This window comes from Sciurus carolinensis, chromosome 4, assembly GCF_902686445.1.
Source record: "Sciurus carolinensis chromosome 4, mSciCar1.2, whole genome shotgun sequence".
Classification (NCBI taxonomy): domain Eukaryota; kingdom Metazoa; phylum Chordata; class Mammalia; order Rodentia; family Sciuridae; genus Sciurus; species Sciurus carolinensis.
Window position 1 is genome coordinate 67988007 of NC_062216.1, and position 22589 is coordinate 68010595.

General features: G+C 34.9%; 1 pseudogene; it reads right to left on the reverse strand.

The window, feature by feature from the left end:
• Positions 1–18980: 18980 nt before the first annotated feature.
• LOC124983000 (holocytochrome c-type synthase-like) lies at positions 18981–19738 on the reverse strand (annotated as a pseudogene).
• Between the last annotated feature and the right edge of the window lie 2851 nt (positions 19739–22589).

A 22589-nucleotide genomic window follows, 5' to 3' on the forward strand; every position in this document is an offset into this window, starting at 1 on the left:
GGGATTAAGTTTCTAGTACATGAACTAGCATTTCATCCCTGGTCCCCCAAATTCATGTCCTGCATGCAAAATGCATTCATTCCATCCCAGTATTTCTCAAAATTTTAACTTCTTCCAGCATGAACTCAAAAGTTTACTGTCTGGAGTCTCATCTTAATCATATATGGTTGGAACAGAAGGCACATTCATTCTGAAGCCAATTCCCTCCAGATGTGAGTCTGTGAAATTAAAGAACAGAATTTATCTACTTCTGAGTGTATACAAATGCTACTGATATTTGTATGTTGATTTGTAAAATATAATGGTGAGACATAGAATAGACATTCCCATTGCAAAAAGAGAGAAATGAACAAGAAGAAAGGAGGAGTGGGTTTCCAGTAAATCTTGAACCCCAAGAGGGAAAACAATACTAAATCTTAACATGCCAGCATAATCTCCTTTGATTCTGTCCTGTATCCTGGGCATGCTGGAGTTGGGGTTGGGCTTCCAAGGCCTCATTGAGTCCCACCCCATGACTTTGCTGGGCTCAGTCCATCTAGGAGTTCTCACTAGTTGGCATCTCTTACTTTCAGTCTCCTGAAAGTGGAGATGCATGTTGGGGCCTAAATATTGGGTGTTTCAGAGGTGACCCTTCTCCATGGTTCTGCTAGGCATTCCCCTAATGGGGATGTTCTGTGGTGACTCCACCCATGACAACTTTCTGCTTGGGTCCCCAGACTATCTCTGACATCTTTTGAAATTTAGGTAGAAGCTGCCATGGCCGCATGGGTTATGTATTCTGCACAACTTCAGAGTTGGCAACACATAGATACCAGATTTTGTGGCTTGTATCCTCCACAACAGTGACATAAGCCACATCTGGGCCTACTTGAGTCACAGTTGGGGCAGGTGAGTGCTGCACCAGAGTGCAGGGAGCAGAGGCTGAGGCAGTGCAGAGCAGTGAATGCTCACATCCTGTTGATGCCTTTTTCAGTTTTATTCATCAGTGTGTCATATCACGGATTTTCTACCTCCTTGGTTTAATTTCTAAGTATTTCTTTTTTTTTGGTGTTATTGTAAATAGGATTGTTTTCTTAATTTTTCTTTTTGGGTAGTTCATTGTGAGTATATGCAAATGCTACTGATATTTGTATATTGATTTTGTACTGAAAATTAATTGAATTTGTTTATTAGTTCTAATGGTTTCTTGGTGGAGTCTTTAAGGTTTTCTAATATAAAATCATTAGCCAAGAGAGAGATTTTCACTTATTTGTTTCCTGTATGAGTGTATTTTATTTCTTTTTCTTGCCTAATTGCCTGGATTGTACTTCAGTGCTTTGTTGAATAAAAGTGAGAGTAAGTATCCTTGTATTATTACCTTCTAAACTTTTCACCTTTGAGTATGAGTATGATAGTTGCAGACAGTTTGTCATCTATGGTCTTTATTGCGCTGAGGTATATTCATCCTATACCTATATTTTGAGAGGTTTTGTCATGAAGGGATTGAATTTTGTCAAGTGCTTTTTCTGTATCTATTAATGTGTTCATGCAAGTTTAACCCCTCATTTGGTTAATGTGGTATATTGTGTTTATTAATTTGCATATGTTGAACATCCTTACATTTCTGAATAAATTCCACTTGACTATGGTGTTAATGTCCTATTAGACTAAGAATGATAGTACTTTTTAAATTTTATAACTTTATTTTATTTATTTGTTTTTTGCGTGGTGCTGAAGATCAAACTCAAGGCTCCACACCTGCTAGGGGAATGCTCTACCACTGAGCCACAACCCCAGCCCATGTATGATATTATTTTGTTGAGAATTTTGCACCTGTGTTCATCCAGAATATAGGTTTGTAATTTTCTTCTCTTGTAGTTTTCTTGCCTTCCATTGGTATCTGGATAATGCTGGCCTCATAAAAAAGAGTTTGATGTTTCCCTTCTTTTCAATTTTTTTTTTTGGAAGAGTTTGAAAAGGATTGGTATAAATTCTTCAAATGTCTGGTAGAATTCAGCGGGGAAGCCATTAGGTCCTAGACTTTTCTTTGATTGGCTACTTTGGTAGGGGGTTACTGGGGATCAAACCCAAGTCCTCATAAATACCAGGAAAGTGCTCTACAACTGAACCACATCCCCTCCTTCATGGGATACTTTCTATTACTCATCCAGTGTCATTACTTTCTACTGGTCTGTTTAGATTTTCTGTTTCTTTTTGAGTCAGTATTGGTAGGAGGCATGTTTCTAAGAATTCATCTATTTCTTCTAGATTCTCTAATTTGTTAATGTATAGTTTTTCAGAGGTATTTCATGATCATTTCTGAAGTATTCATTGTAATATCTCCTTTTCATTTCTGATTTTATTTGAGTCTTCTTTCTTTTTCTTAGTCTAGCTAAAGGTTTGTCAATTTTATCATTTCAAAATAATCTTTGTTTTATGGGTCTTTTCTATTGTTTTTCTAGTCTCTATTTCATTTCTCAGAACTACTTTTACAGCATCCTGTAAGTTTTAGTATTTATGATTATATTTTCATTTATTTCAAGCTATTTTAAAGTTTCCTTTGAATTTATTTTTGGACCCCTTTGTTGTAAAGGAGCATGTTGCTTAATTTCCACATATTTGTAAGTTTTCCAAAATTTTTCTTGTTAGTGATTCCTGGTTTTGTCTTTGTGGTCAGAAAACATTCTCAGTACTTTTCAGTATTCTTAAATTTATTAAGAATAAATAAATTATTTTGTGATCTAATGTGATCTATCCTGGAGAATGTTCTATGTGTACTTGAGAAGAATGTATATTCTGCTGCTGTTGGATGAAATGTTTTGTAACTATTCATTAGTTTCATTTGGTCTAAACTGTAGTTCAAGTCTCATGTTTCCTTCCTTTTCATCCTAGTCAATCTGTTCAATGTTGAATGTTGTATGACAGTCTATTTCTTACTTCAGCTCTAATAATATTTTTATATATTTAAGTGCTGCAGTGTTATGTGAACAGGTGTTTACAATTGGTAGACCTTCTTGTTGAACTGACCCTTTTAGCCTTATATTAGGACCTTCTTTGTCTCTTTTTTAGTTTTTTACTTAAAGTCTATTTTTGTCTGATATAAATATTCCCATATTCTCTCTTTCTCTTGATTTCCATTTGCATAGATATTTTCCATTTTCACTTTTAGTCTATTTGTGTCTTTAAAGATGAAGTGAGTCACTCAGAGGCAGCACACCGTTGGATCTTCCAGACACAGTTCTAAATAAACTAAGCATGTGGTTAACAGTCCACTATGCCTTGGTGGCTAAGAGTCTGGCTAGGGGTAGATACATGTTTTATAAGGTCTGAAGCTTATATAATTTGAGGAATTCTTTTTAAGAAGATAAATTTAAAAACTTAAACACAACATTCAGTACTGGAGAGGACCTATACAAGGAAGCAGTAATGAAGTTTAAGCTTCATTAGTTTCATGGTAAGTTTACCATAGTAATAAATATTACATAATATTTATTATGTAATAATAAATATTCCATTATAATTTATTGAACATTTTGTTAATAGGTACTAAATTTGAAGTTGGGGATGAATGTGACTATTCTGGTGGTGGTCTCTTGCTTTTATTCTCTTTATTCAGCTTTAGCCTGAATCAGCTTCATTTCATGTTCTTTTATTCCTGCAAGTTTTACAGCCTAATCAGGTAAAAGAACTGCAGATATACAGTCATGTGGATTTTATTTTCTTGATTCATTTAGAATATAACCATTTCCCACAGGTTTATGAACACAATATAATTGTATAAATCCAAAATTTAAGCTAGATTCAACAGCTAAAACTATCTGAAAATAAATAAAAATGAAACCTGAAGATAACCAACTGGGAGATGATATAGATAACTGTAAATATCTTGCACCAACTGTAAGGATTCCTGGACCCTATCAGACTGAGGAACATGGAAGTATAGAGATCTACTCTCTACTGCATTTTGCTGAAGGCCACATTCAGATATGTGAGTAGTGAGGAGCACAAGTAGATTAGCAAGTATATATACTAATGTTTCCAAACAGTAAGAAATAAAGACTTTTATTATGGAGTCATAATATTGATCTAAGAACCGTTAAGGTTTATCCTTTTCAAATTAATGACCTCAGTTCCCTGTAAAAATTTTACTAATATAAAGAGAATCACATAAGTAATGTAGAATGAGAAAGTCAGAGAGACAGAAGATGTTCTGAAACAATTTATGAGGGACATACCTTAAAACCAACATTTCTAAGACCACTACCCACCAAGTACTCACAATAAGAACCCACAGGTAAAACCATAGGTGTGTGGGTTTCTTTTTCTCTAGTTTATATCCCTGTACATCAGGGCTTTATATTCTTTATTAAGAGTAAGTTTTGGGTATACTACATTATTTGTTTTGAGATAAATTTTAAGATCAACTTGTCAAGTTCCATGAGAAACCTTGAGGGGGTTTGATTGGAATTCCATTGAATTTTACAGATTATGTGTAGTCTTCCTAATTGTAAGCAGGTCTGTTTGTATTTTAATCAGTGTTAATTTTTGTCCTTCAATAGTGGTTGATAATTTCTTCTTAAATGTGTCACATGTGCATTGCTTATTTTCAGTGAAGAATCAAAAGGAAATTTCACTGGTGAACCAAAAACAGAAAACTACCTAACTTATTTTATAAGGTAGTATAACCCTGATACCAGATAAGGGCAGTCTAAGTCATACAATAGTCTTAAGAATGTGAATGTGTTATGAATATAGATGCAGCACTCTTAAACATTAGCTAACTGAAAGCAATAATGTATACTTTAGATTATTCCTAAGTTGTCCAGTGACTATAAGAGTCTACTGAAAGTATCATCCCACTCTTGAATTAAACAGGAAAGTTTTATGACTATTTCAGTTGATGTACGTTTAAGTTTCTTCCAATTTTTCATTATTATAAACACTGCTGTAATCACAATTTCCTTAAGATTTTTCAAAAGCAAAACTGAGTACTACATGCCTGTAACCCCAGTGTGGCTCAGTGGTTGAATGCCCTCAGGTTCAATATCAGTAACCACCAACCTCCCCAAAAAAAGATTTCCTAAAAGTATATGTGAATTTCAGAGTTTAACATATTGTTGAAATATGGGTTCAGAAACCTTCTGTAAAGGGTTACAGAGCAAATATTAAAACCTTGCAGGTCAAGAGGCAAAACTGAGATTATTGTATAGGTACTTACATAAAAAGAGAGAAAGCAAATTGCCACTGAACTTTATTGATTTAAGGTAAAGTATACAATTTTGAGCATACTGAGTATAGTTTTTTATAGTCCAGGTCTACACCTATGAAGAATAGAATTATTTTGAGAGGAATAACATTGTTTCCTATCACCAATCAATTAAAATGTTCATTTTTTAATGCTGATACAATGAAATTTTCTATATTTCACCTTTACAAATGTTTTTACCCATACATAGATTCTGTGAAATACTGATATCAACCTATGAGCATAGGTTTTAATTGAACATATTCACAGATTGGAGGGCATTTTTAGAATGCTATTACCTAAAAGGCTAGAGTGCCTTTTAGCATATCATTACACTGCAAATCACTTCCAATTAAAGTTCCTCAATTGCACAGTTAAATGGATTTTGGAATATGGAAATTTACTTTGTACATGCATAGAGATCTGAAAAACACTGCTGTAGTTCAAAATTAGAAAATAAATTGCTGGGAATGGAGCTACCACTTTTTTTTTTTTAACTTTTGACAGTGAAGACCTGACATCACTTGCAATTTAAATATTAGTTGTCATTGAAATGACTATCACAGTATGTTTTACATGTAAGTTTCACATATAAGCACTGTTTTGCCTTATAACCTTTACTTGAAACATTTTCAAGTCTGTAGCAAAAGCTGAATTCCAAGGCCATTTGAAGTTCAATACCAGTGGGTGAGTGCAGTACTTCTATTCACTTCAAACTGTAAGAAGCATTCTTGAGGACTCTGTAAACACAAGATAGATTTAATCCAAGGACTTAGTTTGCCTACCTCTGCTCTATAAAGCCTTTATCACTTATATTACCAGTAAATATAAGTGACTATTTTCCCAAAATCTTGTAACCACTGAGCATTTTTAATTTTTAAAAATGTATCCAATTTTAATGTCAACTACCCTGATGATTTGATCATTCTATACTGTATACATGTACTGAACTATGACACTGTATATCATAAATTTGTAAAACTAAAAACCCAGAAATTGCATTTTTTTCAATTTACATTTATTTGAAAAATAAGGTAATATATCTTCTTTTGAAGAGCTTTTTGATTATACATAGTAGTTGCTTTCATCATGACAAACTCATACATGCATGGGCATCTATTTTGGTTCATGATTCCCTCCTTTTCCCTCCCCTCTTTCTTCCCTCCTGTCCTTCCTCCCCTCTCCTGTTCTCCTGCCTAGAATACTACTAGGTATTCTTTCTCTCCTTGGTTAATTTGTATTTGATTGATTGTGTGATCTTATCCTTCCCTCCCCTTTTCTATATTTTACTCTAACTTCCACATATGGAAGAAAACATTCAGCCTTTGAGTTTCTAGTTTGGCTAATTTCACTTAGCATAGATATTCATTTCCATCCATTTATTGGCAAATGCTATATTTTTATTCTTTTTAAGGTTAAATAGAACTCTATTGACTGGCATCTGGGTGTTTCCATAATTTAGCTATTTTGAATTGTGCTGCTATAATCATTGATGTGGCTGTGTTGCTGTAATAGGCTGAGTTTAGATCTTAGGGGAAGTACCCAGGAGTGGGATATCTAGGTCAGAGGGTGATTCCATGCCTAATTTTTTTGTGGAATCTCCAAACTGCTTTTCAGAGTGGTTTTACTAAACTGTAGTTCCATAAGCAATATACAAGTTTCTTTTCCTTTGCAACTGTGTACAAAAATCAAATAAAAAGGGATCACAGACTTAGGAATTAGACCAGAAACAACTGCTAGAAGAAGACATAGGTCAACACTCCATCATATAGGTACTAGCACCAAATTCCTTAACAAGACCCCCCAAACACAAGAAATAAAACCAAGAATCAATAATTTTTTAAAAACTAAAAAGCTCTGCACAACAAAAGAAATGATTAGGAACATGAAGAGAGGCCTTACTGAATGGGAGAACATCTTGGCCAGGTACCCATGTGATAGAGGATTAATGACAGAATGTGCAAAGAATTCAAAAAAGTTAGCACCGAAAAGAAACACACACACACACACACACACACACACACAAAAGAACAAACACAAAAGGCATATAAATATATAAAAAAATGTTCAACATCTTTAGCAATCAGGGAAATGCAAATCAAAACTACACTAAGATTTCATCTCACTCCAGTCAAGCAATAATAAATACTGGCAAGTTTGTGGGGAGAAAAAAACACTTGTACCTTTTTGGTGGGACTTCAGATTAATACAGCCATTCTGGAGAGTAGAATGAAGAATACTCAGAAAACTAGGGATGGAATCACCATATGACCCTACTATCTCACTCCTGGATAATTCTCCCAAAGATTTAAAATTGACATACTACAGCAACACAGCCATGTCGATGATTACAGCAGCACAATTCACAGTAGATAAATTATAGAAGCAACCCAGATGCTCATCAGTAGAAGACTAGATTAAGAAATTCACACACACACACACACACACACACACACACACACATACACAAATGGAGTTCTACTCGGCCATTAAAATGAATAAAATTATGGAGCTGGCTCAGTGGTGGAGCACTTGCCTAGCAGGTGTGAGGTCCTGGGTTTGATTCTCAGTGCACATATAAATAAAATAAAATTCATCAACAACTAGAAAAAAATCTAAAAGAAGAATGAAATTATGGCATTTGCCAATAAATGAATGAAAAAGGAGAAAAAGTGAAATCAACCAAACCCAGAAACCCAAAAGTTGAATGTTTTCTCTCATATGTGGAAGGTAGAGTAAAATAAAGGAAAGAGGAAAGGAAGGTTAAGATTACAAAAAGAACCAATGAAATATAAATTAATATACCAGTGAAAGAAAGTCTAGTAGAGTAGAGGAAGGAGAAGAGGAGAGAGGAGGGAGGACAGGAGGGAAAAGGTCTGGATCATGAACCAAAATCAATTTCATAGGTGATTGAGTTTGTCAGGATGAAACCAACTACTATGTATAAGCATAAAGCACTATTAAATTAAAAAGAAAGAAAATAAACATAGCTACTTAATTAAGAAAAATCCCAAACAATCCAGTCGATAAATAGGCAAAAGAACTAAACAGAAATTTCTCAAAGGAAGAAACACAAAAGACCAATCTTTTATGATTATTAGCCATTTATTTCTTCATTATAAACTGACTCTTCAAATTTTTAAATTTTTATTACAGTAAATTTTCATTCCACTAGTCATTCTGCATACCAAAAAGAATTTTAAGTCCTTTTTAGTGGATCTACACACTTGTTCAGTATTATTTTGTAATACTACTTTCTCCCACACATGCAACACTCCTTGCATTTAAAAGACCTGCCATTGTCTCACAGAGCTGTGTTGTCTCCTCTTCCATGCATGTATACATCAGATGTCATTCATTCTCTGTTGCTTTTTCTCCTTTTTCCCTCCTAGTATAATTTTCTTTTTAAAAAATGATTTGTACTTGGGTATTGAACACAGAGGCATTTTACCACTGAGCTACAGTCCTAGCCTTTTTATTTTTATTTGGGACAGAGTCTTGCAAAGTTGCTTAGAGTCTCCCTATATTGCTAAGGCTGATTTTGCACTTGGGATCTACCTCCTCAGTCTTCTGAGCTGCTGGGGTTACAGGTGTGTAACACAGCACCCAGCTCCTCTTCATATAACTTTTGTTCATCCTTTCGAGACTTAGATCAAGATCCAGTTCCTCCTCTGGCTCCAGTTTGTGCAAATATGTGCTATAGCATCAATCACACTTTTACATAATTAACTTTTGGTTTATAACAATCTGTGTTTCTCTACTGGTCTGGTTACTGATGTGTATACTCCAAAAATACTAAGTACTGCCCAGCAATTAGTAGGTACTAATAATTTGTTGACTGATGAGTTCAAAATAATTCTAGTAGTACTAATAGTATTAAAAATATGTGCCAGATGTATAAAAAATAATTTTGTTTAATATTCCTCATAGAGTTCTTGGCTTAATATCACATACTTAAATTATGAAGAAGCTCCCTCAGAACTGGGCATGGTAGAGCATGCCTGTAGTCTCAGCTACCAAGGAGGCTGAGACAGGAGAATCACTTGAGCCTAAGAGTTTAAGATCTGCCTGGACAACATAGCAAGACCCTGCTTTAAAGAAAAAAAAGGAGGATTGGTGGTGAAAGACCTCCCTCATATAGTAAATCCTTACCAAATATTTATATGTTTTTATTCTCTGACAAAACTGAGTATGTCAGTTTATTGAAAACATGTATTTTCAAAACTAATATGGCTTTTAGTTTTAACTTGGACCTTCAATTAAGATAAATTTGTTTGTCCTGTAAAACAGAAGTTTATAGTTCCAAAAATAATATTTGTTGATCATGTATTTTGTAATCTGAATAGGAAGTTTCTTCCTTTCAAATCTTTGTAACTTGACCAAGATTCATTCTGTATTAATTTTTAATTTTTTTTAATTTCCAAAAGATGTACATTACCTTACCCTAGATAAGGGTGAATTGGCACTCACGGAAGTAGCAAGAAAAAACTAGTGATATTGATGAAGAATCAATAACTTCTGGAGTTGTTAAGAATTAATGCTTTTTTAAATAATTTATTTATTTTGATTCACTGTAAACGGCATACAACTTGTTTCTCTGGTTGTACATGAAGTAGAGGCATACCATTTGTGTGTATGGGTAATGAGGGTAATGAGGTTCGTCTCATTCTGTTATTTTTCCTTTCCCCAACCCATCCCACCCAGTTTTTTTTTCTCTATACAATCTATCCTTCCTCCATTCTTGCCTCCCTCCAATCCCCCATTATGTATCATCATCTGCTTATCAGAGAGATAATTCATCCTTTTGTTTTTTGAGATTGGTTTATCTCTGTTACCATGATATTCTCCAACTTCATCCATTTATCTGCAAATGCCATAATTTTGTTCTTCTTTATGGCTGAGTAATATTCCATTGTGTGTATATACCACAGTTGCTTTATCCATTCATTTATTGAAGCGTGTCTAGGTTGGTTCCACAATCTAGCTACTGTGAATTGAGCTGCTATGAACATTGATGTGGCTGCATCACTGTAGTATGCTGATTTTAAGTCCTTTGGGTATAGGCCAAGGAGTGGGATAGCTGGGTCAAATGGTGGTTCCATTCCAAGTTTTCTAAGGAATCTCCACATTGCTTTCCAGAGTGGCTGCACTCATTTGCAGCCCCACCAGCAATGTATGAGTGTACCTTTTCCCCCACATCCTCGCCAATACCTATTGTTGTTTGTAGTCTTGATAATTGCCATTCTAATTGGGGTGAGATGGAATCTTATGGTAGTTTTGATTTGCATTTCTATTACTAGACATGTTGAACATTTTTTCATTTATCTGTTGATTGCTTGTAGATTTTCTGTGAAGTGTCTGCTCATTTTCTTAGCCCATTTGTTGATTGGGTTATTTGTATTCTTGGTGTAAAATTTTTTGAGTTCTTTATAGATTCTGGAAATTAGCGCTCTACCTAAAGTATGTGTGGCAAAGATATTCTCCCACTCTGTAGGCTCTCTCTTCGCATTGCTGATAGTTTCCTTTGCTGACAAAAAGCTTTTTAACTTGAATCTAGCACAATTATTGATTCCTGCTTTTATTTCTTGTGCTATGGGAGTCAGGTAAGGAAGTTTGATTGTAAGCTGACATGATGAAGATTTGGACCTACTTTTTCTTCTATAAGTGCAGGGTCTCTGGTCTGATTCCAAGGACCTTGATCCATCTGAGTTAAGTTTTGTGCAGGGTAAGAAATAGGGGTTTAGTTTTATTCTGCTGCATATGGGTTTCCAGTTTTCCCAGCACCATTTGTTGAACATGCTGTCTTTTCTCCATTTTATGTTTTTGACACCTTTTTCTATTATGAGAAAACTATTTATTTGGGTTTGTCTCTTTGTCCTCTATTCTGTACCATTGATCTACCTGTCTCTTTTGGTGACAGTACAATGCTGTTTCTGTTACTATTGCTCTGTAGTGTAGTTGAAGTTCCTATATTGCGATACCCCTGTTTCATTCTTCCTGCTAAGGATTGCTTTAGCTATTCTGGGTTTCTTATTCTTCCAGATGAATTTCATAATTGCTTGCTCTGTTTCTGTGAGGTTTATCATTGGGATTTTAATTGGAATTGCATTGAATCTGTATATAGCACTTTTGGTAGTATGGACATTTTGACAATATTAATTCTGCCTATCTAAGAACATGGGAAATCTTTCCATTGTCTAAGGTTTTCTTTAATTTCTTTCTTTAGTGTTCTGTAGTTCTCATTGTAGAGATCTTTCACGTCTCTTATTAGATTGATTCCCAAGTATTTTTTTTTGAGGCTATTGTGAATGGGGTGGTTTTCCTAAATTCTCTTTCAGAGAATTCATTATTTATGAATAAAAATGCATTTGATTTGTGAGCATTTATTTTATATCCTGCTACTTACTGAATTCATTTATGAGTTCTAGAAGTTTTCTTGTGGAATTTTCCAAATCCTCTAAATATAGCATAGATAGCCTTTACAATGTTGAGGAATGTTCCTATTATCCCTATTTTTTCTAGTTTTTTGAGCATGAAGTGGTGCTATATTTTATCAAATGCTTTTTCTGCATCTATTGAAATAACCATGTGATTCTTAACTTTCAGTCTGTTGATATGGTGAATTACATTATTGATTTCCAGATGTTGAACCAACCTTGGATCCCTGGGATAAAACCCACTTGATCATGGTACACTATCTTCTTTTTTTAAAATTTATTTAAATCTCATACAAAAACATATAGTGCCCTCTAGGGGAAATATCTTTTTAATAAGTTTTTGTATGAGATTTGCTAAAATTTTGTTGAGAATTTTTGCATTTATGTTCATTAGAGATATTGGCCTGAAATTTTATTTCCTCAATGTGTCTCTGTCTGGTTTTGATATCAGGGTGTATAGCTTCATAGAATGAGTTTGGAAGGGTTCCCTTTTCTATTTCATGGAATACTTTGAGGAGTATTGGATTGAGCTCTTCTTTGAAGGTGTTGTAGAACTTGCTGAGAATCCATCTGGTCCTGGACTTTTCTTTGTTAGTAGGCTTTTGATGACTTCTTCTATTTCATTACTTGAAATTGATCTATTTAGATTGTCTTTGTCTTCCTGATACCGTTTGGGTGGATCATATGTCTCTAGAAACCTGTTGATGTCTTCGAGATTTTCTATTTTGTTGGAGTAGAGATTTTCAAAATAGCTTCTAATTATGTCTTGTATTTCAATAGTATCTGTCGTGATATTTCCTTTTTCATCCCAAATTTTAGTAATTTGAGTTTTCTCTCTCCTTCTCTTTGTTAGTGTGGCTAAGGGCTTATCAACTTTGTTTATTTTTTCAAAGAAACAACTTTTTATTTTGTTAATTTTTTGATTGTTTCTTTTTTTCAATTTCATAGATTTTAACTCTGATTTTAACTATTTCCTGTCTACAACTATTTTTGGTGTTGATCTGTTCTTTTTCTAGAGTTTTGAACTGTAGTGTTAGGTTGTTTATTTGTTGACTTTTTCTTCTTTTATTGAATGCGCTCCATGAAATGAATTTTCCTCTTAGTACTGCTTTCATAGTATCTCAGAAATTTTGATATGTTGTATCTTTGTTCTTGTTTACCTCTAAGAATTTTTTAATTTCCCCCTGATGTCTTCTGTTATACATGCATCATTCAATAGTGTACTATTTAATCTCCAGGTGTTAGAGTATTTTCTGTTTTCTATTTTGTCATTTATTTCTGATTTCATTCCATTATGATCTGATAGAATACAAGGTAGTATCTCTATCTTTTTGTATTTACTAACTTTAGCTTTGTGGCATAGAATATGGTCTATTTTAGAGCAGAATCCATGTGCTGCTAAGAAAGTGTATTCACTCATTTATGGATGGAATATTCTATATATGTCTGTTAAGTCTAAATTATCAATTGTGTTATTGAGATCTATGGTTTCTTTGTTCAATTTTTGTTTGGAAGATCTGTCCAGTGGTGAGAGAGGTGTGTTAAAACTACCTGGTATTATTATGTTGTGGTCTATTTGGTTCCTGGAATTGAGAGAATTTGTTTGACATACATGGATGAGCCACTGTTTGGGGCATAGATATTTACGATTGTTATGTCTCGCTGATTTATGTTTCCCTTAAGCAGTATGAAATGCCCTTCTTTATCTCTTCTGATTAACTTTGGCTTGAAGTCCACATTATCTGATATGAGGATGGATACTCCGGCTTTTTTGCTGTGTCCGTGTGCATGGTATATTTTTCCCCATCCTTTCACCTTTAGTCTATGGGTACCTCTTTCTGTGAGATGAGTCTCTTGAAGGCAGCGTATTGTTGGGTCTTTCTTTTTAATCCAATTTGCCAGTCTGTGTCTTTTGATTGATGAGTTCAGGCCTTTAACATTCGGGGTTATTATTGAAATATGATTTGTATTCCTGGTCATTTTGGCTTATTTTTGGTTTTTAACATGACTTGGTATCTCCTTTATTTGACTACTCCTTTAGGGTAGTTCCTTCCTTTACTGACTTACGTCATTGTTTTTCATCTCTTTCTCATGGAATATTTTGCTGAGAATGAATGTTCTGTAGTACCAGCTTTCTATTTGTAAATTCTTTTTGCTTTTGTTTATTATAGAAGGATTTTATTTTGTTGTCAAATCTGAAGGTATTTTTGCTGGGTATAAGATTCTTGGTTGGCATTCATTTTCTTTCAGAGCTTGAAAATTGCTGTTCCAAGCCCTTCTAGTTTTTAAGGTCTGGGTTGAGAAATCTGCTGATATTCTTATTGGTTTCCCCCTGAATGTAATTTGATTTTTTTTTCTCTCATAGCCTTAAAATTCTATCTTTATTTTGTATGTTAGTTATTTTCAATATAATGTGCCTTTGTGTGGGTCTGTTGTTATTTTGTACATTTGGTGTTTAATATGCTTCTTGTACTTGATTTTCCATATCTTTTTTCATATATGGGGAATCTTCTGATATTATTTCATTGAATAGATTGTTCATTCCTTTGGTTTGTTTTTCTGTGCCTTCCTCAATCCCAATAATTCTTAAATTTAGTCTTTTCATGATATCTCATAATTCTTATAGATTCTGTTCATGATTTCTTACCATCTTCTCTGTTTGGTCAACTTTGTTTTCTAGATTAAATATGTCTGAGGTTCTGTCTTTCATCTGTTCTATCCTATTGGTTATGCTTTCTATGGAGTTTTTAATTTGGTTTATTGTTTCCTTCATTTCAAGAATTTTTTTTTTTTTTGAGAATCTCTATTTATTGAAATGATCCTTTGCCTCCTGCATTTGCTCTTTAAACTGTTGATTGGTTCAATCATTCAATGCCTGCATCTGTTCTCTTATCTCATCGTTTGCTTCTCTGATCATTTTAGTTATGTACATTCTGAACTCCCTTTCCAATATTTCTTATGCCATGCTCTCATTGGATTTTATTGATGTAGCATCTAGGTTTGTTTGGGACACTTTCTTCCCTTGTTTTCTTATTGCTCAATGTCTTCCCCTCTAGGACGGAAAATGTGAGGTATTTCAGTTTCCCCCCTATTGACTTATTGTGTCCTGCAAGTTTCCAATAATTCATGTCCTAGTCTTCAGTAGCCTGAAGTCTTGGAGGAACTTGATAATGCTGTGATTCACAAAAGATGGTGACCCTCTAGGGATGATGGCCTCCAGGTGGTGTATATTCCCTGCTAGTGGGCAGAGGCACCTCTACATGTTGACAGATGGTCAACCACAAGGGCACTAGACTAGTCTCACCAGTGGCTCCATGCTATTCCCAGCTCTCTATGCCTACATGCCCGGGGGGGAAGTCTCACCTGGTGGCTCTGTGCTGTTACTAGTTCTCTGGTTCTACTTCCCTAGCAGGGGTGTCTTACCCAGTGATTCCGTGCTGGTCCCAGCTCTCTCAATATTTCTTCTTCTTGAATCCTGAGTCATGGAGTGACATGGAATACACTGATCCTCTAGTCCACCATCTTGGATCTCCTTAATGCTTTTTATTAAAGTGACTTTAAAAACATTTTTTTATGTTGTCAATAGACTTTTATTTATTTATATGCAGTGCTGAGAAATGAGCTAAGTGCCTCACAAATGCTAGGCAAGTGATTTTACACTGAGTCATAACCCGAGCCCTATTTTGTATTTTATTTAGAGACATGCTCTCACTGAGTTGCTTAGTGCCTCCCTTCTGCTGAGGCTGGCTTTGAACTTGCCAGTGGAGCCTCTGGGATTATAGGCAGCACCACCACCTCTGGCTGCTTTTGAACTTCTAACAGTTATTTTACCTATATATAATTCTCTATGTCAGAATTTGTATCAGTTCTGTAGATAAATTTATGCCCTTACCATATATCCAGGAAATTCAGTTCACAACTCTTTGTTATGTAGTTGGTATATAAAATTTTTTAAACCATGAACTTGCTTTATCAAAATTATTATCTTTACCTTTTTCTTTACCATTTTACAATTTTTAAAATGACTTCATATAAATCTGTGTTCTCAAGAAGTATTGGGGGAAAATCAGAGTTTTTATTGTCACTAGAATCTGAAGGCTTAAAGAAAATAAAATATCTTAGTTTCCCACATCTAATCATACTGAAATACTTTTTGTTCTAGAGTAGAATTTAGTTTAAAGCTGATTTATTTCAGCCCTTACCACATCCATGTATACACACCTTTCAAGAAATACAGATGTTAGGAGGAAGTATTCAAGTGGTACTTTGAGGCTGGCTCTTATGTCCTTGCAAAGCCCAGTTTTGTGAACTTCAAGTTCAATGATATCATATTGATAGCTCAAAATCAGTCATGGCAAGGAATATTTAACCATGAAAACTAGAAAATTCTAAAAATTGTTTTGTTTTGTGGTGGGGAACAAATTGTTAATCACCTAAGAGCACATCACTTGAGATAATCCCCGGCCATGGTTCCAGAAGACCAAGTCTTCTCATATTAAAGAAAAGATCTGTAAGTCTTCCTGATTCTGCAACAACCAGAACTGATATTTTGAATATTCACGTATCCTCTAACTTCCTAAGATATAATCAGAAAAATAGAAGGAATAGGGTCCTTGTCATATATAATTTATTGTGTCTTTAAACCTGAATAGCAGTATTGCCTAAAAGAAATTAATGCAAGCCACATACAGAACTTTATCTACTACATCTAAGTATTTATCTCAAATTAGATGTTAAATTTTCATTAGGAATTCGTTGTTTGTATTTGAATCTCACAAAATTGATAGTTAAGGAAGTCATTTCAGGTACACCAATTGTTTCACACATACTTAAAATTAACTGAATGTCTAATTTTAAAATAATTAAAAATAAATAAAAATTTAAAATCCAGTTTCCCAGTCACACCTGCCATGTTTGAAGACTCAGTGACCACATGTAATAGTGGTTACATATTGAGCAATGCAGTTATATTTCACTAATCTAGAAATTTCCCAGAAGCTTGGGCCTTACTCTGTAACATCTTGAAGTGTGGAAGTAATCACATGAATTCTTTCACTTTTCAGTGCCTTAATTTTCTGAGACAGTAAACAACCTTCAAAGAATGATGGATTAGTAGTCTTAATTATTACTGTAATCACAAAATGATTCACATGATATTCTAGCAACTCCTATTTTTGGCATGTCACGTTATTTAAAACTAGTTGTCAAGCAGTAGCTGAATTTTGAAGAAAAGTTTAACCATGTTAGATGTTAGTAGTAATAAATGCTAAAATTTATAGAGTACTTTTCATTCTTAAAGGACTTTACAAATAGTCATTAATCTGATAACAAATGTCATTCCTGTTAGAAGTTAATTCTGAGGTCAAAGATGGCCTTTCTGCCAAAAATAAAAAATGTAATACACAAGTATATTCTTTACTATAATGCACATAAATTCAAGTGTTCCTATTCTATTTCTGAGTGATAAACAATACAAAATATTCATTGAATAGTTTTTCTGATTCTGAGTACCATAATATATGCTAATCTCAGAGAAAAGTGCTGCTTCTTTACTTTTAGCATTTGTGTGTTGTCTATAGACTAAAACATCAAGTTCAGCTTTCTTGCTTGCATACATTTTTGTCCAATACTGGGGATTGAATCTCAGGCCTTGTACATACTAGGCAAACACTTTATCACTGCTCTACATCCCCAGCCCTTTTTTATTTTGAGATAAGGTCTCACTAAAATTGCTCATGCTGACCTTGAATTTTTGATTCTCCTGCCTCACCCTCCTGAGTAGCTGGTATTTCATGTGTGGGCCACTACACCAGGTTTAAAATAGATTTTCAAATGCCATTTGTAGTGTTTGATATCTGAACTTCCATCAGAATAATAATACCATCCACTTTATGGTCCTTCCAATATTCAGAGTGTTTATCTGCATCATCTTATTATCTCAACTGCAAAAAAGATAAACAAGACAGATGTTTTAAACCCTACTTTTTGGATGAAGCTCAGCAAAGTTGAGTGACTTTCTCAAAGTTAACATAGTGATCCATGTAAGAATTAGAACCATAATCCAGATCTTATGATTTTAGTAATTTATCAAGTGTTCACTAAATGTTGGAGAATATGTAGAACACAATTTATGCATTACATTACTTGATGATCTCAACTTCACAACATATCTTCTTTTTTGCAGGATAAATTAAAGGATTTAGTATTAATACTTTAAAAAACAGTCATTTGTAACATGTTGCTATAATTAGAACCAGTTTTGGGGTTACTGATACAAGGAATTTCAACAGCAAGTTTAAAGCTTTCTTAAAACATAAAAATTGAGACAGTGAATTGATGCAAACATACTACAAGTGAGAAAAATACTCTTCTTGTGAGTACTCAGCTAAATACAATCACTGGCACTGTGACTTGAGCCAGGTTTTTAAATCTGGATTAGCCCAACCAGGGGGAAGGCTTCCAGTGGAGGAAAGAATGGGACTCGAAGTTGGAATAACTTGAAATTCTAGGGACAATGAAGAGACCTGTTTTGGGGGAGCAGAGTTACATATCAGAACAACATGAAAGTATTTTAAAAATTAAAATATATGTTTCAAAGCATATGCATCAGCACCTCATGGTGAGTTGAAACTTCTTTAACAAGGCCCAGTCTGAGAAATACATATAAATGAGAATTTAGAGAGCCAAGACACACCTTAGTTTTGCTGAGTGCAAGGGTATGGCTTTGCATCTGTTCAGGGTCTCCACTAAATTGTAGGGACTTCAGAAATAATAGATTTTTGTTTTAAAAAAAGATATTGCTTATCTATAATAAATGATTTTAGTTAAAAGTTTTGACCAGGTAAAAGCTCATGAGCAGTGCACTGAATTTCAGGTTTTACCTCTCAAATACTCCTGAGAAAACAGTAAGAAAAAAGCTTTCCTCACTTTCTTTTTTTTTTTTTTTGCGGTGCTGGGGATCGAACCCAGGGCCTTGTGCTTGTCCTCACTTTCTAATAACTCTTTTTCAGAAGTCTTTCACACTTTTCTAAATGAAGTACACAGGCAATATTTCAGCTAAGGGCCAAACTGAGGGACTGCTTCCCACTTAAACCAAAAGGGAAGAACACTTTTGGTTTTGATCTGCTATAGACTGCAAGGCAAAATGCAACTCAAAACTGAATGGATCAAGGATCCTTTGCTAAGTGGAGAATGAAGTGTGATTACCCATTTGAAGATCGCGTTACATCATGAGTGGAATTCAGTTGGGGGAAAATAGTTTAATGTGTCTCTCAGAAAAAAAAAATAGTTTATACTTTGCATCACAAACAAAACAGTGGTTATGATGTCCAGCACCACCAAGCAACTTTCATTCTGTCCCATACTGCTGAGAGCAAATCCAAGGCCGGGCAGACATCCAGGATGGTGAACTGGTAGTCCTTGTTGACTTTGCCACCATCGTAGTAATCTATCACATATCTAACTTCTGTGCCACAGTGGTTGATGATCCAAACCATGCCTGTGGAAGGGCAACTCATACCCTATTCAGGAATGAATTCTTGCCCTTGGTGAATACTATTTTGCTTTCCCTCCAAATTGGATCAATGATGGACCACAGGGACGCTCTGCTGCATGACAAGCTTGCCACTTCAAAATCTCCTTGTTCTGATTGTGAAGTCTAATGATATTATACATATCTTTCTAATATCCTCATCCTTCCACTTCCACCCTTTCCTCAACATTGCATTCCAGAACATCTGTTCAAGGATAAACCCACTTTTTCTCTGAATCTGCTTGTGGAATGGATGACAGTAGACAAAGGAAAGGGATGATCTGGAGCTGGTGTTTGATTAGGTGGTGGCATCAGATTTGAAGGATCCGGGTTCTCCTTACTCTTAGCAGCAGCACCTGTAATGGGACAATCCACATACTCATATGCATGATCTTGGTGGGCAGGCACAGAGTATGTTTTGCTCTCACAGGTTGGACCAGAGGGTTCCACATGCATTGGGCATCCTGAAGGTGGTGATGCTGTCTGATGATCTGAAGTTTTTGAGGTCTGAACTGGAACAGCAGGAGTAGAGGCTGACAAACCCATGGTTGGAATCAGTGTTGACTCCAAACTATTTTAAATTTCCACTTGGTCACCGGGGTCACCTTTGTTACCGCCAGCGCTCTGGCGCGCTGCTCCTTCCTTTTCCGAAGGTGGGAGATGAAGAGACAATACAATGCAGAAAGATTGTTACTCTATAGCTCCTTTTTACCTCAGCATATATTCTTATCTTCTGTACTATGCTGAATCTAAAAATGGAATATTATCAGGGTAAGAAAATAAAAGAATCAGTCATCATTAGGATTTGCTATGCATAGTGCTAAGCTCTGTGATTACTGTCATGTTTCAAGATGTCATAATGTTGCTTATTCCTCGTGTGTGTGTGTTTGTGTGTGTGTGTATGTGTGTGTGTGTTAGATTGATCCCAGGATGCTCTACCAACAACATCCCTGGTCCTTTTCTTTCTTTTTTTTTTTTTTTTTATTTTGAGACATGATCTCAGTTGCCCAGGCTGACCTTAAATTGAGGATCTTCCTATCTCAATCTCATAAATTGATGGGATTACAGGTGACTGCCACCATGCCTAGTGTATTTGGCATTTTAAAAAAGGTAATAAGAAAGGTTTTCTTTTTTCTCTTTGTTTACCATATTATATAGTGCCCAAAGTGAGTGCTTATACCCACTCGATAGCACAGTACAAGAAAGTAGCTTTGAGCACTGTCTCATGGTCTCTACAGTACCTTGGGGTGGATGGCTTCCTGTAGTGTGGTGATATGATGGGTTATTAATACTAATGTGGAAGTAGATGTTTTTACTGTAGATCTTGAGCTAAGCAGTTTCTTTACTTTTCAAATAGGAAACAATTCTAGAACTAAAGGATGTTTTCAGTGCACTGGAAATTTTTATTCAAAGCTATAATAAAATAGGACAGAGGATTATGCATGGATTTACTAAATTTGCTTACAAATTTAGCTAAATAGTTTACATTGAGACAATGGTTGTGTGTGTGTGATTATTTTTTTCTCAGTCAAAAAATTCTTTTCTCCTACCTTACCTGAATATCTTTCTGAACTTTTCACTTCATATTGCCTTGGTAGCCACAAATAAGTGTTTGGAGCTGTTCTAGGTCATTCAGATCTTCACTTTCATAACAAATGATATGCCAACTTATGTTCCACAAATATTTCTTAGGTAGATTTTCTGTAAATTTTCATTCATTAGATCATATTTTCTAGCTAAATTCTATTTGTACTAGATATTTACCATGTTCCATGTAAGACTGTTCCTAAGAAGGAAGTAAAACAAGTTTATGTAAATACATTTATTCAAAGACAAGAGAGATCAATGTGAAAGGGAAACATGCTATTTCTTGATGTGACAGGGTATGACATATCACAAAGATGACTCAGGTCATCTTCTGAAATCTTCTTGAATATAATAATTTAAAAAGGACTTAAATAAGTAGTATTTTAAAGGTTTATGGTCTTCTTTTCCTGTTACTTATCAAAGAGACAAGTTCAAGTGCTTAGAAAAGTCTTTTACACTGGGGGAAAAATACGAAATATCTTACAACTGGGGTAGGGTGACAGAATCTCTGAGTTTCTCTGGATTAGAGTGTCTTCCAACAGATGTAGCTATTTAGAGTTTATGCATCTCTTTTTTTATTGTAAACAAATGGGATACATGTTGTTTCACTGTTTGTACATGGAGTAAAGGCATACCATTTGTGTAATCATAAATTTACATAGGGTAATGTTTGATTCATTCTGTTATTTTTCCCTTCCCCCCCACCCCTCCCACCCCTCTTTTCCCCTCTATATAGTCCTTCCTTCCTCCATTCTTGCCCCCCTCCCTAACCCTAACCCTAACCCTAACCCTAATACGAACCCTTCCCACCTCCCATTATGTGTCATCATCCGCTTATCAGAGAGATCATTCATCCTTTGGTTTTTTGAGATTGGCTTATCTCACTTAGCATGATATTCCCCAATTTTATCCATTTGCCTGCAAATGCCATAATTTTATCATTCTTTATGGCTGAGTAATATTCCATTATATATATATATATATATATATATATATATATATATATATATATATACCACAGTTTTTTTTATCCATTCATCAATTCAAGGGCATCTAGGTTGGTTCCACAATCTGGCTATTGTGAATTGAGCAGCTATGAACATTGATGTGGCTGTATCTCTGTAGTATGCTGATTTTAAGTCCTTTGGGTATAGGCCAAGGAGTGGGATAGCTGGGTCAAATGATGGTTCCATTCCAAGCTTTCTAAGGAATCTCTACACTGCTTTCCAGAGTGGCTGCACTCATTTGCAGCCCCACCAGCAATGTATGAGTGTACCTTTTTCCCCACATCCTCACCAACACCTGTTATTGCTTGTATTCTTGATAATCGCCATTCTAATTGGGGTGAGATGGAATCTTAGGGTGGTTTTGATTTGCATTTCTCTTATTACTAGAGATGTGGAACATTTTTTCATATGTTTGTTGATTGCTTGTAGACCTTCTTCTGTGAAGTGTCTGTTCATTTCCTTAGCCCATTTGTTGGTTGGGTTATTTGTATTCTTGGTGTAGAGTTTCTTGAGTTCTTTATAGATTCTGGAAATTAGTGCTCTCTCTGAAGTATTATTGGCAAAGATTTTCTCCCACTCTGTAGGCTCTTTCTTCTCATTGCTGATAGTTTCCTTTGGTGAGAGAAAGCTTTTTAGTTTGAATCTATCCCAGTTACTGATTCTTACTTTTATTTCTTGTGCTATGGGAGTCCTGTTGAGGACTGGTTCTAAGCTGACATGTTGAAGATCTGGACTTACGTTTTCTTCTATAATCTGCACGGTCTCTGGTCTCATTCCGAGATCCTTGATCCATTTTGAGTTGA